The 13,411-nt window shown below is 38.4% G+C and overlaps 1 protein-coding gene across 1 annotated transcript in view; it reads right to left on the bottom strand.

Moving 5' to 3' along the window:
* Positions 1-13,411, bottom strand: part of LOC135571189 (uncharacterized) — a 39,908-nt gene that overhangs the window by 6,034 nt on the left and 20,463 nt on the right. The window lies entirely within an intron of this gene.

The following is a 13,411-nucleotide window of genomic DNA, read 5'->3' as shown; positions in this document are numbered from 1 at the left end:
ACTCAGACGTTTAAAAAACTGGTTAAATCACTGCTGTGGCTTTACCAGAACGGCATTTACATCGAAAAGCACAGGAAAAACTGATCACTGAAAATGGGAAAATATATCCATGCGCTACTTGATCCCATTGATAAAGGTGAACCACAATTAATTGACTGAGGTTGCAGTACCTACAGCTTCCACACGGTGTCTAGAGTCTTGTCATTTCCCTTCAAGTTTTTTCTTGGTCAAACACATGCAGGACACCGTATCTAAATCCGGTCTAGGACCGGATATTTTCGTTGAGTTTCTAGCCGGACATTTTTCCAGACGGACAGCTAATGATCTTTACATCGCCTCCTGATGAATTTTATCGCTTATTAACGTTTACTAATACCTAAAGTTGCATTACAAACGTATTTCGAAGTGTTTTGTGAAAGTTTATCGTCGACTTTTTTGAATTTTAAAAAATGACGTTACGTTTTGAAACGATGTTTTTTTCGTTTATCACACAGTCTACATATAACGATATCTAGGCTTTATATGGACCGATTTAATCGAAATAAAGACCCAAATAGTGTTTATGGGACATCTAGGAGTGCCAACAAAGAAGATGGTGAAAGGTAATGAATGTTTTCTATTTTATTGTGCGGTTTGTGTAACGCCGAAATGCTAATTATTTTGTTTACGTCCCCTGTGGGTCTTTTGGGGTGTTGCATGCTATCAGATAATAGCTTCTCATGCTTTCGCCGAAAAGCATTTTAAAAATCTGACTTGTTGCCTGGATTCACAACGAGTGTAGCTTTAATTCGATACCCTGCATGTGTATTTTAATGAACTTTTGAGTTTTAACTAATACTATTAGCATTTAGCGTAGCGCATTTGCATTTCCAGAGCTCTAGTTGGGACGCAAGCGTCCCGAGTAGAAGCAACAGGTTAACCGGTTAAACGGCTAAACGGCTAAACGGCTAAACGGTTAAACGGCTAAACGGTTAAATGGCTAAACGGTTAAATGGCTAAATGGCTAAACGGCTAAACGGATAAACGGTTAAACGGCCAAATGACTAAACGGTTAAACAGCTAAAAGGCTAAACGACTAAACGGTTAAACAGCTAAACGGCTAAACGGTTAAACGGCTAAACGGCTAAATGGCTAAACGGTTAAACGGCTAAACGACTAAACGGCTAAACGGCTAAACGGCTAAACAGCTAAACGACTAAACGGTTAAATGGCTAAACGGTTAAACGGCTAAACGGCTAAACGGTTAAAGGGCTAAACGGCTAAATGGCTAAACGGTTAAACGGCTAAACGGCTAAACGGTTAAACGGCTAAACGGTTAAACAGCCTATGGCTGTTCATCTGCTTTTCCTCTATCGAGTGGCGCAGCGGTCTGCATCTCAATGCTAGAGGCGTCACTACAGACCCTGGTTCGATTCCAGGCTGTATCACAACTGGATTTTGAGTCCCACAGGGCAACGCACAATTGGCCCAGCGTTGTCCGGGTTAGAGTTAGGCTGGGGTTGTCCGTCATTGTAAATAATAATTTGTTCTTAACTGGCTTGCCTAGTTAAATAAAGGTTAAATAGAAAATGTAAGAAGTGTCTACTAGCTGCTTCACACAGAATACTGCAGAGGGACAACCTGGTCTCAGAGCAAAACGTATTATATGTTACAAAGGCAGTTTACCCACTGTTCCTAGACCGTCATTGTAAATAATAATTTGTTCTTAACTGGCTTGCCTAGTTAAATAAAGGTTAAATAGAAAATGTAAGAAGTGTCTACTAGCTCCTTCCCACAGAATACTGCAGAGGGACAACCTGGTCTCAGAGCAAAACGTATTATATGTTACAAAGGCAGTTTACCCACTGTTCCTAGACCGTCATTGTAAATAAGAATTTGTTCTTAACTGGCTTGCCTAGTTAACTAAAGGTTCAATAAAAAAATGAATTGAAAAAAAATACCATAATCGCTCTTCTCTCACCCAGTTGCCAAACTAACCCCGATTCAGATGACCATCCTACCCGTGCTAGATTACGGAGACGTCATTTATAGATCAGCAGGTAAAGGTGTTCTGGAGCGGCTAGATGTTCTTTACCATTCGGCCATCAGATGTGCATCCAATACTCCTTATAGGACACTTCACTGCACTCTATACTCCTCTGTAAACTGGTCATCTCTGTGTACCCGTCACAAGACCCACTGGTTGATGCTTATTTATAAAACCCTCTTAGGCCTCACTCCCCCCTATCTAAGATACCTACTGCTGCCCTCATCCTCCACATACAACACCCGTTCTGCCAGTCACATTCTGTTAAAGGTCCCCAAAGCACACACATCCCTGGGTCGCTCCTCTTTTCAGTTCGCTGCAACTAGCGACAGGAACGAGCTGCAACAAACACTCAAACTGGACAGTTTTATCTCAATCTCTTTATTCATGGACACTCTTAGTGACAGTTGTGGCTGCTTTGTGGGATGTATTGTTGTCTCTACCTTCTTGCCCTTTGTGCTGTTGTCTGTGCCCACTAAAGTTTGTACCATGTTTTGTTCTGCTACCATGTTGTGTTGCTACCATGTTGTACTGCAGCCATGCTGTGTTGTCATGTGTTGCTACCATGCTGTGTTGTCATGTGTTGCTACTGTGCTGTATTGTCATGTGTTACTGCCTTGCTGTGTTGTCATGTGTTGCTGCTATGCTGTGTTGTCATGTGTTACTGCCATGCTGTGTTGTTATGTGTTACTACCGTGCTGTGTTGTCATGTGTTGCTGCTATGCTGTGTTGTCATGTGTTGCTACCATGCTGTGTTGTCATGTGTTACTGCCATGCTGTGTTGTCATGTGTTGCTACTGTGCTGTGTTGTCATGTGTTGCTACCATGCAGTATTGTCATGTGTTACTGCCATGCTGTGTTGTCATGTGTTACTGCCATGCTGTGTTGTTATGTGTTGCTACTGTGCTGTGTTGTCATGTGTTACTGCCATGCTGTGTTGTCATGTGTTACTACCGTGCTGTGTTGTCATGTGTTGCTACCATGCTGTGTTGTCATGTGTTGCTGCCATGCTGTGTTGTCATGTGTTACTACCATGCTGTGTTGTCATGTGTTGCTACCATGCTGTGTTGTCATGTGTTACTGCCATGCTGTGTTGTCATGTGTTGCTGCCATGCTGTGTTGTCATGTGTTACTACCATGCTGTGTTGTCATGTGTTGCTGCCATGCTGTGTTGTCATGTGTTACTGCCATGCTGTGTTGTCATGTGTTGCTGCCATACTGTGTTTTCATGTGTTACTGCCATGCTGTGTTGTCATGTGTTGCTGCCATGCTGTGTTGTCATGTGTTGCTGTGTTGTCATGTGTTACTGCCATGCTGTGTTGTCTGTGTTATCATTATGGCTGTTCATCTGTGTTATCATTATGGCTGTTCATCTGTTATACCAGTGTTATCATTATGGCTGTTCATCTGTTACACCAGTGTTATCATTATGGCTGTTCATCTGTTACACCAGTGTTATCATTATGGCTGTTCATCTGTGTTATCATTATGGCTGTTCATCTGCTATACCAGTGTTATCATTATGGCTGTTCATCTGTTATACCAGTGTTATCATTATGGCTGTTCATCTGTTATACCAGTGTTATCATTATGGCTGTTCATCTGTTATACCAGTGTTATCATTATGGCTGTTCATCTGTTATACCAGTGATATCATTATGGCTGTTCATCTGTGTTATCATTATGGCTGTTCATCTGTTATACCAGTGTTATCATTATGGCTGTTCATCTGCTATACCAGTGTTATCATTATGGCTGTTCATCTGTTATACCAGTGTTATCATTATGGCTGTTCATCTGTTATACCAGTGTTATCATTATGGCTGTTCATCTGCTATACCAGTGTTATCAATATGGCTGTTCATCTGTTATACCAGTGTTATCGTTATGGCTGTTCATCTGTTATACCAGTGTTATCATTATGGCTGTTCATCTGATATACCAGTGTTATCATTATGGCTGTTCATCTGTTATACCAGTGTTATCATTATGGCTGTTCATCTGTTATACCAGTGTTATCATTATGGCTGTTCATCTGTTATACCAGTGCTATCGTTATGGCTGGTCATCTGTGTTAACATTACGGCTGTTCGTCTGTTATACCAGTGTTATCATTGTGGCTGTTCATCTCCTATACCAGTGTAATCATTATGGCTGTTCATCTGTTATACCAGTGTTATCATTATGGCTGTTCATCTGTTATACCAGTGCTATCATTATGGCTGTTCTTCTGTTATACCAGTGTTATCATTATGGCTGTTCATCTGTTATACCAGTGTTATCATTATGGCTGTTCATCTGCTATACCAGTGTTATCATTATGGCTGTTCTTCTGTTATACCAGTGTTATCATTATGGCTGTTCATCTGCTATACCAGTGTTATCATTATGGCTGTTCATCTGTTATACCAGTGTTATCATTATGGCTGTTCATCTGTTATACCAGTGTTATCATTATGGCTGTTCATCTGTTATACCAGTGCTATCGTTATGGCTGTTCATCTGTGTTAACATTACGGCTGTTCGTCTGTTATACCAGTGTTATCATTGTGGCTGTTCATCTCCTATACCAGTGTAATCATTATGGCTGTTCATCTGTTATACCAGTGTTATCATTATGGCTGTTCATCTGTTATACCAGTGCTATCATTATGGCTGTTCATCTGTTATACCAGTGTTATCATTATGGCTGTTCTTCTGTTATACCAGTGTTATCATTATGGCTGTTCATCTGCTATACCAGTGTTATCATTATGGCTGTTCATCTGTTATACCAGTGTTATCATTATGGCTGTTCATCTGTTATACTAGTGTTATCATTATGGCTGTTCATCTGCTATACCAGTGTTATCATTATGGCTGTTCATCTGTTATACCAGTGTTATCATTATGGATGTTCATCTGTTATACCAGTGTTATCAATATGGCTGTTCATCTGTTATACCAGTGTTATCATTATGGCTGTTCATCTGCTATACCAGTGTTATCATTATGGCTGTTCATCTGCTATACCAGTGTTATCATTATGGCTGTTCTTCTGTTATACCAGTGTTATCATTATGGCTGTTCATCTGCTATACCAGTGTTATCATTATGGCTGTTCTTCTGTTATACCAGTGTTATTATTATGGCTGTTCTTCTGTTATACCAGTGTTATCATTATGGCTGTTCATCTGCTATACCAGTGTTATCATTATGGCTGTTCATCTGCTATACCAGTGTTATCATTATGGCTGTTCATCTGCTATACCAGTGTTATCATTATGGCTGTTCATCTGCTATACCAGTGTTATCATTATGGCTGTTCTTCTGTTATACCAGTGTTATTATTATGGCTGTTCTTCTGTTATACCAGTGTTATCATTATGGCTGTTCATCTGCTATACCAGTGTTATCATTATGGCTGTTCATCTGCTATACCAGTGCTATCATTATGGCTGTTCATCTGCTATACCAGTGTTATCATTATGGCTGTTCTTCTGTTATACCAGTGTTATCATTATGGCTGTTCATCTGTTATACCAGTGTTATCATTATGGCTGTTCATCTGTTATACCAGTGTTATCATTATGGCTGTTCATCTGCTATACCAGTGTTATCATTATGGCTGTTCATCTGTTATGCCAGTGTTATCATTATGGCTGTTCATCTGCTATACCAGTGTTATCATTATGGCTGTTCATCTGTTATACCAGTGTTATCATTATGGCTGTTCATCTGTTATACCGGTGTTATCATTATGGCTGTTCATCTGTTATACCAGTGTCATCATTATGGCTGTTCATCTGTTATACCGGTGTTATCATTATGGCTGTTCATCTGTTATACCAGTGTTATCATTATGGCTGTTCATCTGTTATACCAGTGTTATCATTATGGCTGTTCATCTGTTATACCAGTGTTATCATTATGGATGTTCATCTGTTATACCAGTGTTATCAATAAGGCTGTTCATCTGTTATACCAGTGTTATCATTATGGCTGTTCATCTGTTATACCAGTGCTATCGTTATGGCTGTTCATCTGTGTTAACATTACGGCTGTTCGTCTGTTATACCAGTGTTATCATTGTGGCTGTTCATCTCCTATACCAGTGTAATCATTATGGCTGTTCATCTGTTATACCAGTGTTATCATTATGGCTGTTCATCTGTTATACCAGTGCTATCATTATGGCTGTTCATCTGTTATACCAGTGTTATCATTATGGCTGTTCTTCTGTTATACAAGTGTTATCATTATGGCTGTTCATCTGCTATACCAGTGTTATCATTATGGTTGTTCATCTGTTATACCAGTGTTATCATTATGGCTGTTCATCTGCTATACCAGTGTTATCATTATGGCTGTTCATCTGTTATACCAGTGTTATCATTATGGCTGTTCATCTGCTATACCCGTGTTATCATTATGGCTGTTCATCTGTTATACCAGTGTTATCATTATGGCTGTTCATCTGTTATACCGGTGTTATCATTATGGCTGTTCATCTGTTATACCGGTGTTATCATTATGGCTGTTCATCTGTTATACTAGTGTTATCATTATGGCTGTTCATCTCCTATACCAGTGTTATCATTATGGCTGTTCATCTGCTATACCAGTGCTATCATTATGGCTGTTCATCTGCTATACCAGTGTTATCATTATGGCTGTTCATCTGTTATACCAGTGTTATCATTATGGCTGTTCATCTGTTATACCAGTGTTATCATTATGGCTGTTCATCTGCTATACCAGTGTTATCATTATGGCTGTTCATCTGTTATACCGGTGTTATCATTAATGGCTGTTCATCTGTTATACCAGTGTCATCATTATGGCTGTTCATCTGTTATACCGGTGTTATCATTATGGCTGTTCATCTGCTATACCAGTGTTATCATTATGGCTGTTCATCTGTTATACCAGTGTTATCATTATGGCTGTTCATCTGTTATACCGGTGTTATCATTATGGCTGTTCATCTGTTATACCAGTGTTATCATTATGGATGTTCATCTGTTATACCAGTGTTATCAATATGGCTGTTCACCTGTTGTACCAGTGCTATCGTTATGGCTGTTAATCTGTGTTAACATTACGGCTGTTCGTCTGTTATACCAGTGTTATCATTGTGGCTGTTCATCTCATATACCAGTGTAATCATTATGGCTGTTCATCTGTTATACCAGTGTTATCATTATGGATGTTCATCTGTTATACCAGTGTTATCAATATGGCTGTTCACCTGTTGTACCAGTGCTATCGTTATGGCTGTTAATCTGTGTTAACATTACGGCTGTTCGTCTGTTATACCAGTGTTATCATTGTGGCTGTTCATCTCATATACCAGTGTAATCATTATGGCTGTTCATCTGTTATACCAGTGTTATCATTATGGCTGTTCATCTGTTATACCAGTGCTATCATTATGGCTGTTCATCTGTTATACCAGTGTTATCATTATGGCTGTTCATCTGTTATACCAGTGTTATCATTATGGCTGTTCATCTGTTATACCAGTGTTATCATTATGGCTGTTCATCTGTTATACCAGTGTTATCATTATGGCTGTTCATCTGTTATACCGGTGTTATCATTATGGCTGTTCATCTGTTATACCGGTGTTATCATTATGGCTGTTCATCTGTTATACCAGTGTTATCATTATGGCTGTTCACCTGTTATACCAGTGTTATCATTATGGCTGTTCATCTGTTAAACCAGTGTTATCATTATGGCTGTTCATCTGATATACCAGTGTTATCATTGTGGCTGTTCATCTGCTATACCAGTGTTATCATGATGGCTGTTCATCTCCTATACCAGTGTTATCATTATGGCTGTTCATCTGTTATACCAGTGTTATCATTATGGCTGTTCTTCTGTTATACCAGTGTTATCATTATGGCTGTTCTTCTGTTATACCAGTGTTATCATTATGGCTGTTCATCTGCTATACCAGTGTTATCATTATGGCTGTTCTTCTGTTATACCAGTGTTATTATTATGGCTGTTCTTCTGTTATACCAGTGTTATCATTATGGCTGTTCATCTGCTATACCAGTGTTATCATTATGGCTGTTCATCTGTTATACCAGTGTTATCATTATGGCTGTTCATCTGTTATACCAGTGTTATCATTATGGCTGTTCATCTGTTATACCAGTGATATCATTATGGCTGTTCATCTGTGTTATCATTATGGCTGTTCATCTGTTATACCGGTGTTATCATTATGGCTGTTCATCTGCTATACCAGTGTTATCATTATGGCTGTTCATCTGTTATACCAGTGTTATCATTATGGCTGTTCATCTGTTATACCAGTGTTATCATTATGGCTGTTCATCTGCTATACCAGTGTTATCAATATGGCTGTTCATCTGTTATACCAGTGTTATCGTTATGGCTGTTCATCTGTTATACCAGTGTTATCATTATGGCTGTTCATCTGATATACCAGTGTTATCATTATGGCTGTTCATCTGTTATACCAGTGTTATCATTATGGCTGTTCATCTGTTATACCAGTGTTATCATTATGGCTGTTCATCTGTTATACCAGTGCTATCGTTATGGCTGGTCATCTGTGTTAACATTACGGCTGTTCGTCTGTTATACCAGTGTTATCATTGTGGCTGTTCATCTCCTATACCAGTGTAATCATTATGGCTGTTCATCTGTTATACCAGTGTTATCATTATGGCTGTTCATCTGTTATACCAGTGCTATCATTATGGCTGTTCTTCTGTTATACCAGTGTTATCATTATGGCTGTTCATCTGTTATACCAGTGTTATCATTATGGCTGTTCATCTGCTATACCAGTGTTATCATTATGGCTGTTCTTCTGTTATACCAGTGTTATCATTATGGCTGTTCATCTGCTATACCAGTGTTATCATTATGGCTGTTCATCTGTTATACCAGTGTTATCATTATGGCTGTTCATCTGTTATACCAGTGTTATCATTATGGCTGTTCATCTGTTATACCAGTGCTATCGTTATGGCTGTTCATCTGTGTTAACATTACGGCTGTTCGTCTGTTATACCAGTGTTATCATTGTGGCTGTTCATCTCCTATACCAGTGTAATCATTATGGCTGTTCATCTGTTATACCAGTGTTATCATTATGGCTGTTCATCTGTTATACCAGTGCTATCATTATGGCTGTTCATCTGTTATACCAGTGTTATCATTATGGCTGTTCTTCTGTTATACCAGTGTTATCATTATGGCTGTTCATCTGCTATACCAGTGTTATCATTATGGCTGTTCATCTGTTATACCAGTGTTATCATTATGGCTGTTCATCTGTTATACTAGTGTTATCATTATGGCTGTTCATCTGCTATACCAGTGTTATCATTATGGCTGTTCATCTGTTATACCAGTGTTATCATTATGGATGTTCATCTGTTATACCAGTGTTATCAATATGGCTGTTCATCTGTTATACCAGTGTTATCATTATGGCTGTTCATCTGCTATACCAGTGTTATCATTATGGCTGTTCATCTGCTATACCAGTGTTATCATTATGGCTGTTCTTCTGTTATACCAGTGTTATCATTATGGCTGTTCATCTGCTATACCAGTGTTATCATTATGGCTGTTCTTCTGTTATACCAGTGTTATTATTATGGCTGTTCTTCTGTTATACCAGTGTTATCATTATGGCTGTTCATCTGCTATACCAGTGTTATCATTATGGCTGTTCATCTGCTATACCAGTGTTATCATTATGGCTGTTCATCTGCTATACCAGTGTTATCATTATGGCTGTTCATCTGCTATACCAGTGTTATCATTATGGCTGTTCTTCTGTTATACCAGTGTTATTATTATGGCTGTTCTTCTGTTATACCAGTGTTATCATTATGGCTGTTCATCTGCTATACCAGTGTTATCATTATGGCTGTTCATCTGCTATACCAGTGCTATCATTATGGCTGTTCATCTGCTATACCAGTGTTATCATTATGGCTGTTCTTCTGTTATACCAGTGTTATCATTATGGCTGTTCATCTGTTATACCAGTGTTATCATTATGGCTGTTCATCTGTTATACCAGTGTTATCATTATGGCTGTTCATCTGCTATACCAGTGTTATCATTATGGCTGTTCATCTGTTATGCCAGTGTTATCATTATGGCTGTTCATCTGCTATACCAGTGTTATCATTATGGCTGTTCATCTGTTATACCAGTGTTATCATTATGGCTGTTCATCTGTTATACCGGTGTTATCATTATGGCTGTTCATCTGTTATACCAGTGTCATCATTATGGCTGTTCATCTGTTATACCGGTGTTATCATTATGGCTGTTCATCTGTTATACCAGTGTTATCATTATGGCTGTTCATCTGTTATACCAGTGTTATCATTATGGCTGTTCATCTGTTATACCAGTGTTATCATTATGGATGTTCATCTGTTATACCAGTGTTATCAATAAGGCTGTTCATCTGTTATACCAGTGTTATCATTATGGCTGTTCATCTGTTATACCAGTGCTATCGTTATGGCTGTTCATCTGTGTTAACATTACGGCTGTTCGTCTGTTATACCAGTGTTATCATTGTGGCTGTTCATCTCCTATACCAGTGTAATCATTATGGCTGTTCATCTGTTATACCAGTGTTATCATTATGGCTGTTCATCTGTTATACCAGTGCTATCATTATGGCTGTTCATCTGTTATACCAGTGTTATCATTATGGCTGTTCTTCTGTTATACAAGTGTTATCATTATGGCTGTTCATCTGCTATACCAGTGTTATCATTATGGTTGTTCATCTGTTATACCAGTGTTATCATTATGGCTGTTCATCTGCTATACCAGTGTTATCATTATGGCTGTTCATCTGTTATACCAGTGTTATCATTATGGCTGTTCATCTGCTATACCCGTGTTATCATTATGGCTGTTCATCTGTTATACCAGTGTTATCATTATGGCTGTTCATCTGTTATACCGGTGTTATCATTATGGCTGTTCATCTGTTATACCAGTGTTATCATTATGGCTGTTCATCTGTTATACTAGTGTTATCATTATGGCTGTTCATCTCCTATACCAGTGTTATCATTATGGCTGTTCATCTGCTATACCAGTGCTATCATTATGGCTGTTCATCTGCTATACCAGTGTTATCATTATGGCTGTTCATCTGTTATACCAGTGTTATCATTATGGCTGTTCATCTGTTATACCAGTGTTATCATTATGGCTGTTCATCTGCTATACCAGTGTTATCATTATGGCTGTTCATCTGTTATACCGGTGTTATCATTAATGGCTGTTCATCTGTTATACCAGTGTCATCATTATGGCTGTTCATCTGTTATACCGGTGTTATCATTATGGCTGTTCATCTGCTATACCAGTGTTATCATTATGGCTGTTCATCTGTTATACCAGTGTTATCATTATGGCTGTTCATCTGTTATACCAGTGTTATCATTATGGCTGTTCATCTGTTATACCAGTGTTATCATTATGGATGTTCATCTGTTATACCAGTGTTATCAATATGGCTGTTCACCTGTTGTACCAGTGCTATCGTTATGGCTGTTAATCTGTGTTAACATTACGGCTGTTCGTCTGTTATACCAGTGTTATCATTGTGGCTGTTCATCTCATATACCAGTGTAATCATTATGGCTGTTCATCTGTTATACCAGTGTTATCATTATGGATGTTCATCTGTTATACCAGTGTTATCAATATGGCTGTTCACCTGTTGTACCAGTGCTATCGTTATGGCTGTTAATCTGTGTTAACATTACGGCTGTTCGTCTGTTATACCAGTGTTATCATTGTGGCTGTTCATCTCATATACCAGTGTAATCATTATGGCTGTTCATCTGTTATACCAGTGTTATCATTATGGCTGTTCATCTGTTATACCAGTGCTATCATTATGGCTGTTCATCTGTTATACCAGTGTTATCATTATGGCTGTTCATCTGTTATACCAGTGTTATCATTATGGCTGTTCATCTGTTATACCAGTGTTATCATTATGGCTGTTCATCTGTTATACCAGTGTTATCATTATGGCTGTTCATCTGTTATACCGGTGTTATCATTATGGCTGTTCATCTGTTATACCGGTGTTATCATTATGGCTGTTCATCTGTTATACCAGTGTTATCATTATGGCTGTTCACCTGTTATACCAGTGTTATCATTATGGCTGTTCATCTGTTAAACCAGTGTTATCATTATGGCTGTTCATCTGATATACCAGTGTTATCATTGTGGCTGTTCATCTGCTATACCAGTGTTATCATGATGGCTGTTCATCTCCTATACCAGTGTTATCATTATGGCTGTTCATCTGTTATACCAGTGTTATCATTATGGCTGTTCTTCTGTTATACCAGTGTTATCATTATGGCTGTTCTTCTGTTATACCAGTGTTATCATTATGGCTGTTCATCTGCTATACCAGTGTTATCATTATGGCTGTTCTTCTGTTATACCAGTGTTATTATTATGGCTGTTCTTCTGTTATACCAGTGTTATCATTATGGCTGTTCATCTGCTATACCAGTGTTATCATTATGGCTGTTCATCTGTTATACCAGTGTTATCATTATGGCTGTTCATCTGCTATACCAGTGTTATCATTATGGCTGTTCATCTGTTATACCAGTGTTATCATTATGGCTGTTCATCTGTTATACCAGTGTTATCATTGTGGCTGTTCATCTGCTATACCAGTGTTATCATTATGGCTGTTCATCTGTTATACCGGTGTTATCATTAATGGCTGTTCATCTGTTATACCAGTGTCATCATTATGGCTGTTCATCTGTTATACCGGTGTTATCATTATGGCTGTTCATCTGCTATACCAGTGTTATCATTATGGCTGTTCATCTGTTATACCAGTGTTATCATTATGGCTATTCCTCTGTTATACCGGTGTTATCATTATGGCTGTTCATCTGTTATACCAGTGTTATCATTATGGATGTTCATCTGTTATACCAGTGTTATCAATATGGCTGTTCACCTGTTGTACCAGTGCTATCGTTATGGCTGTTCATCTGTGTTAACATTACGGCTGTTCGTCTGTTATACCAGTGTTATCATTGTGGCTGTTCATCTGCTATACCAGTGTTATCATTATGGCTGTTCATCTGCTATACCAGTGTAATCATTATGGCTGTTCATCTGTTATACCAGTGTTATCATTATGGCTGTTCATCTGTTATACCAGTGCTATCATTATGGCTGTTCATCTGTTATACCAGTGTTATCATTATGGCTGTTCATCTGTTATACCAGTGCTATCATTATGGCTGTTCATCTGTTATACCAGTGTTATCATTATGGCTGTTCATCTGTTATACCAGTGTTATCATTATGGCTGTTCATCTG

This window comes from Oncorhynchus nerka, unplaced genomic scaffold (genome assembly GCF_034236695.1).
Source record: "Oncorhynchus nerka isolate Pitt River unplaced genomic scaffold, Oner_Uvic_2.0 unplaced_scaffold_703, whole genome shotgun sequence".
In the NCBI taxonomy this organism is placed as follows: Eukaryota; Metazoa; Chordata; class Actinopteri; order Salmoniformes; family Salmonidae; genus Oncorhynchus; species Oncorhynchus nerka.
Note: the sequence above shows the minus strand (reverse complement) of the source record. Positions and strands in the feature narration are given on the sequence as shown.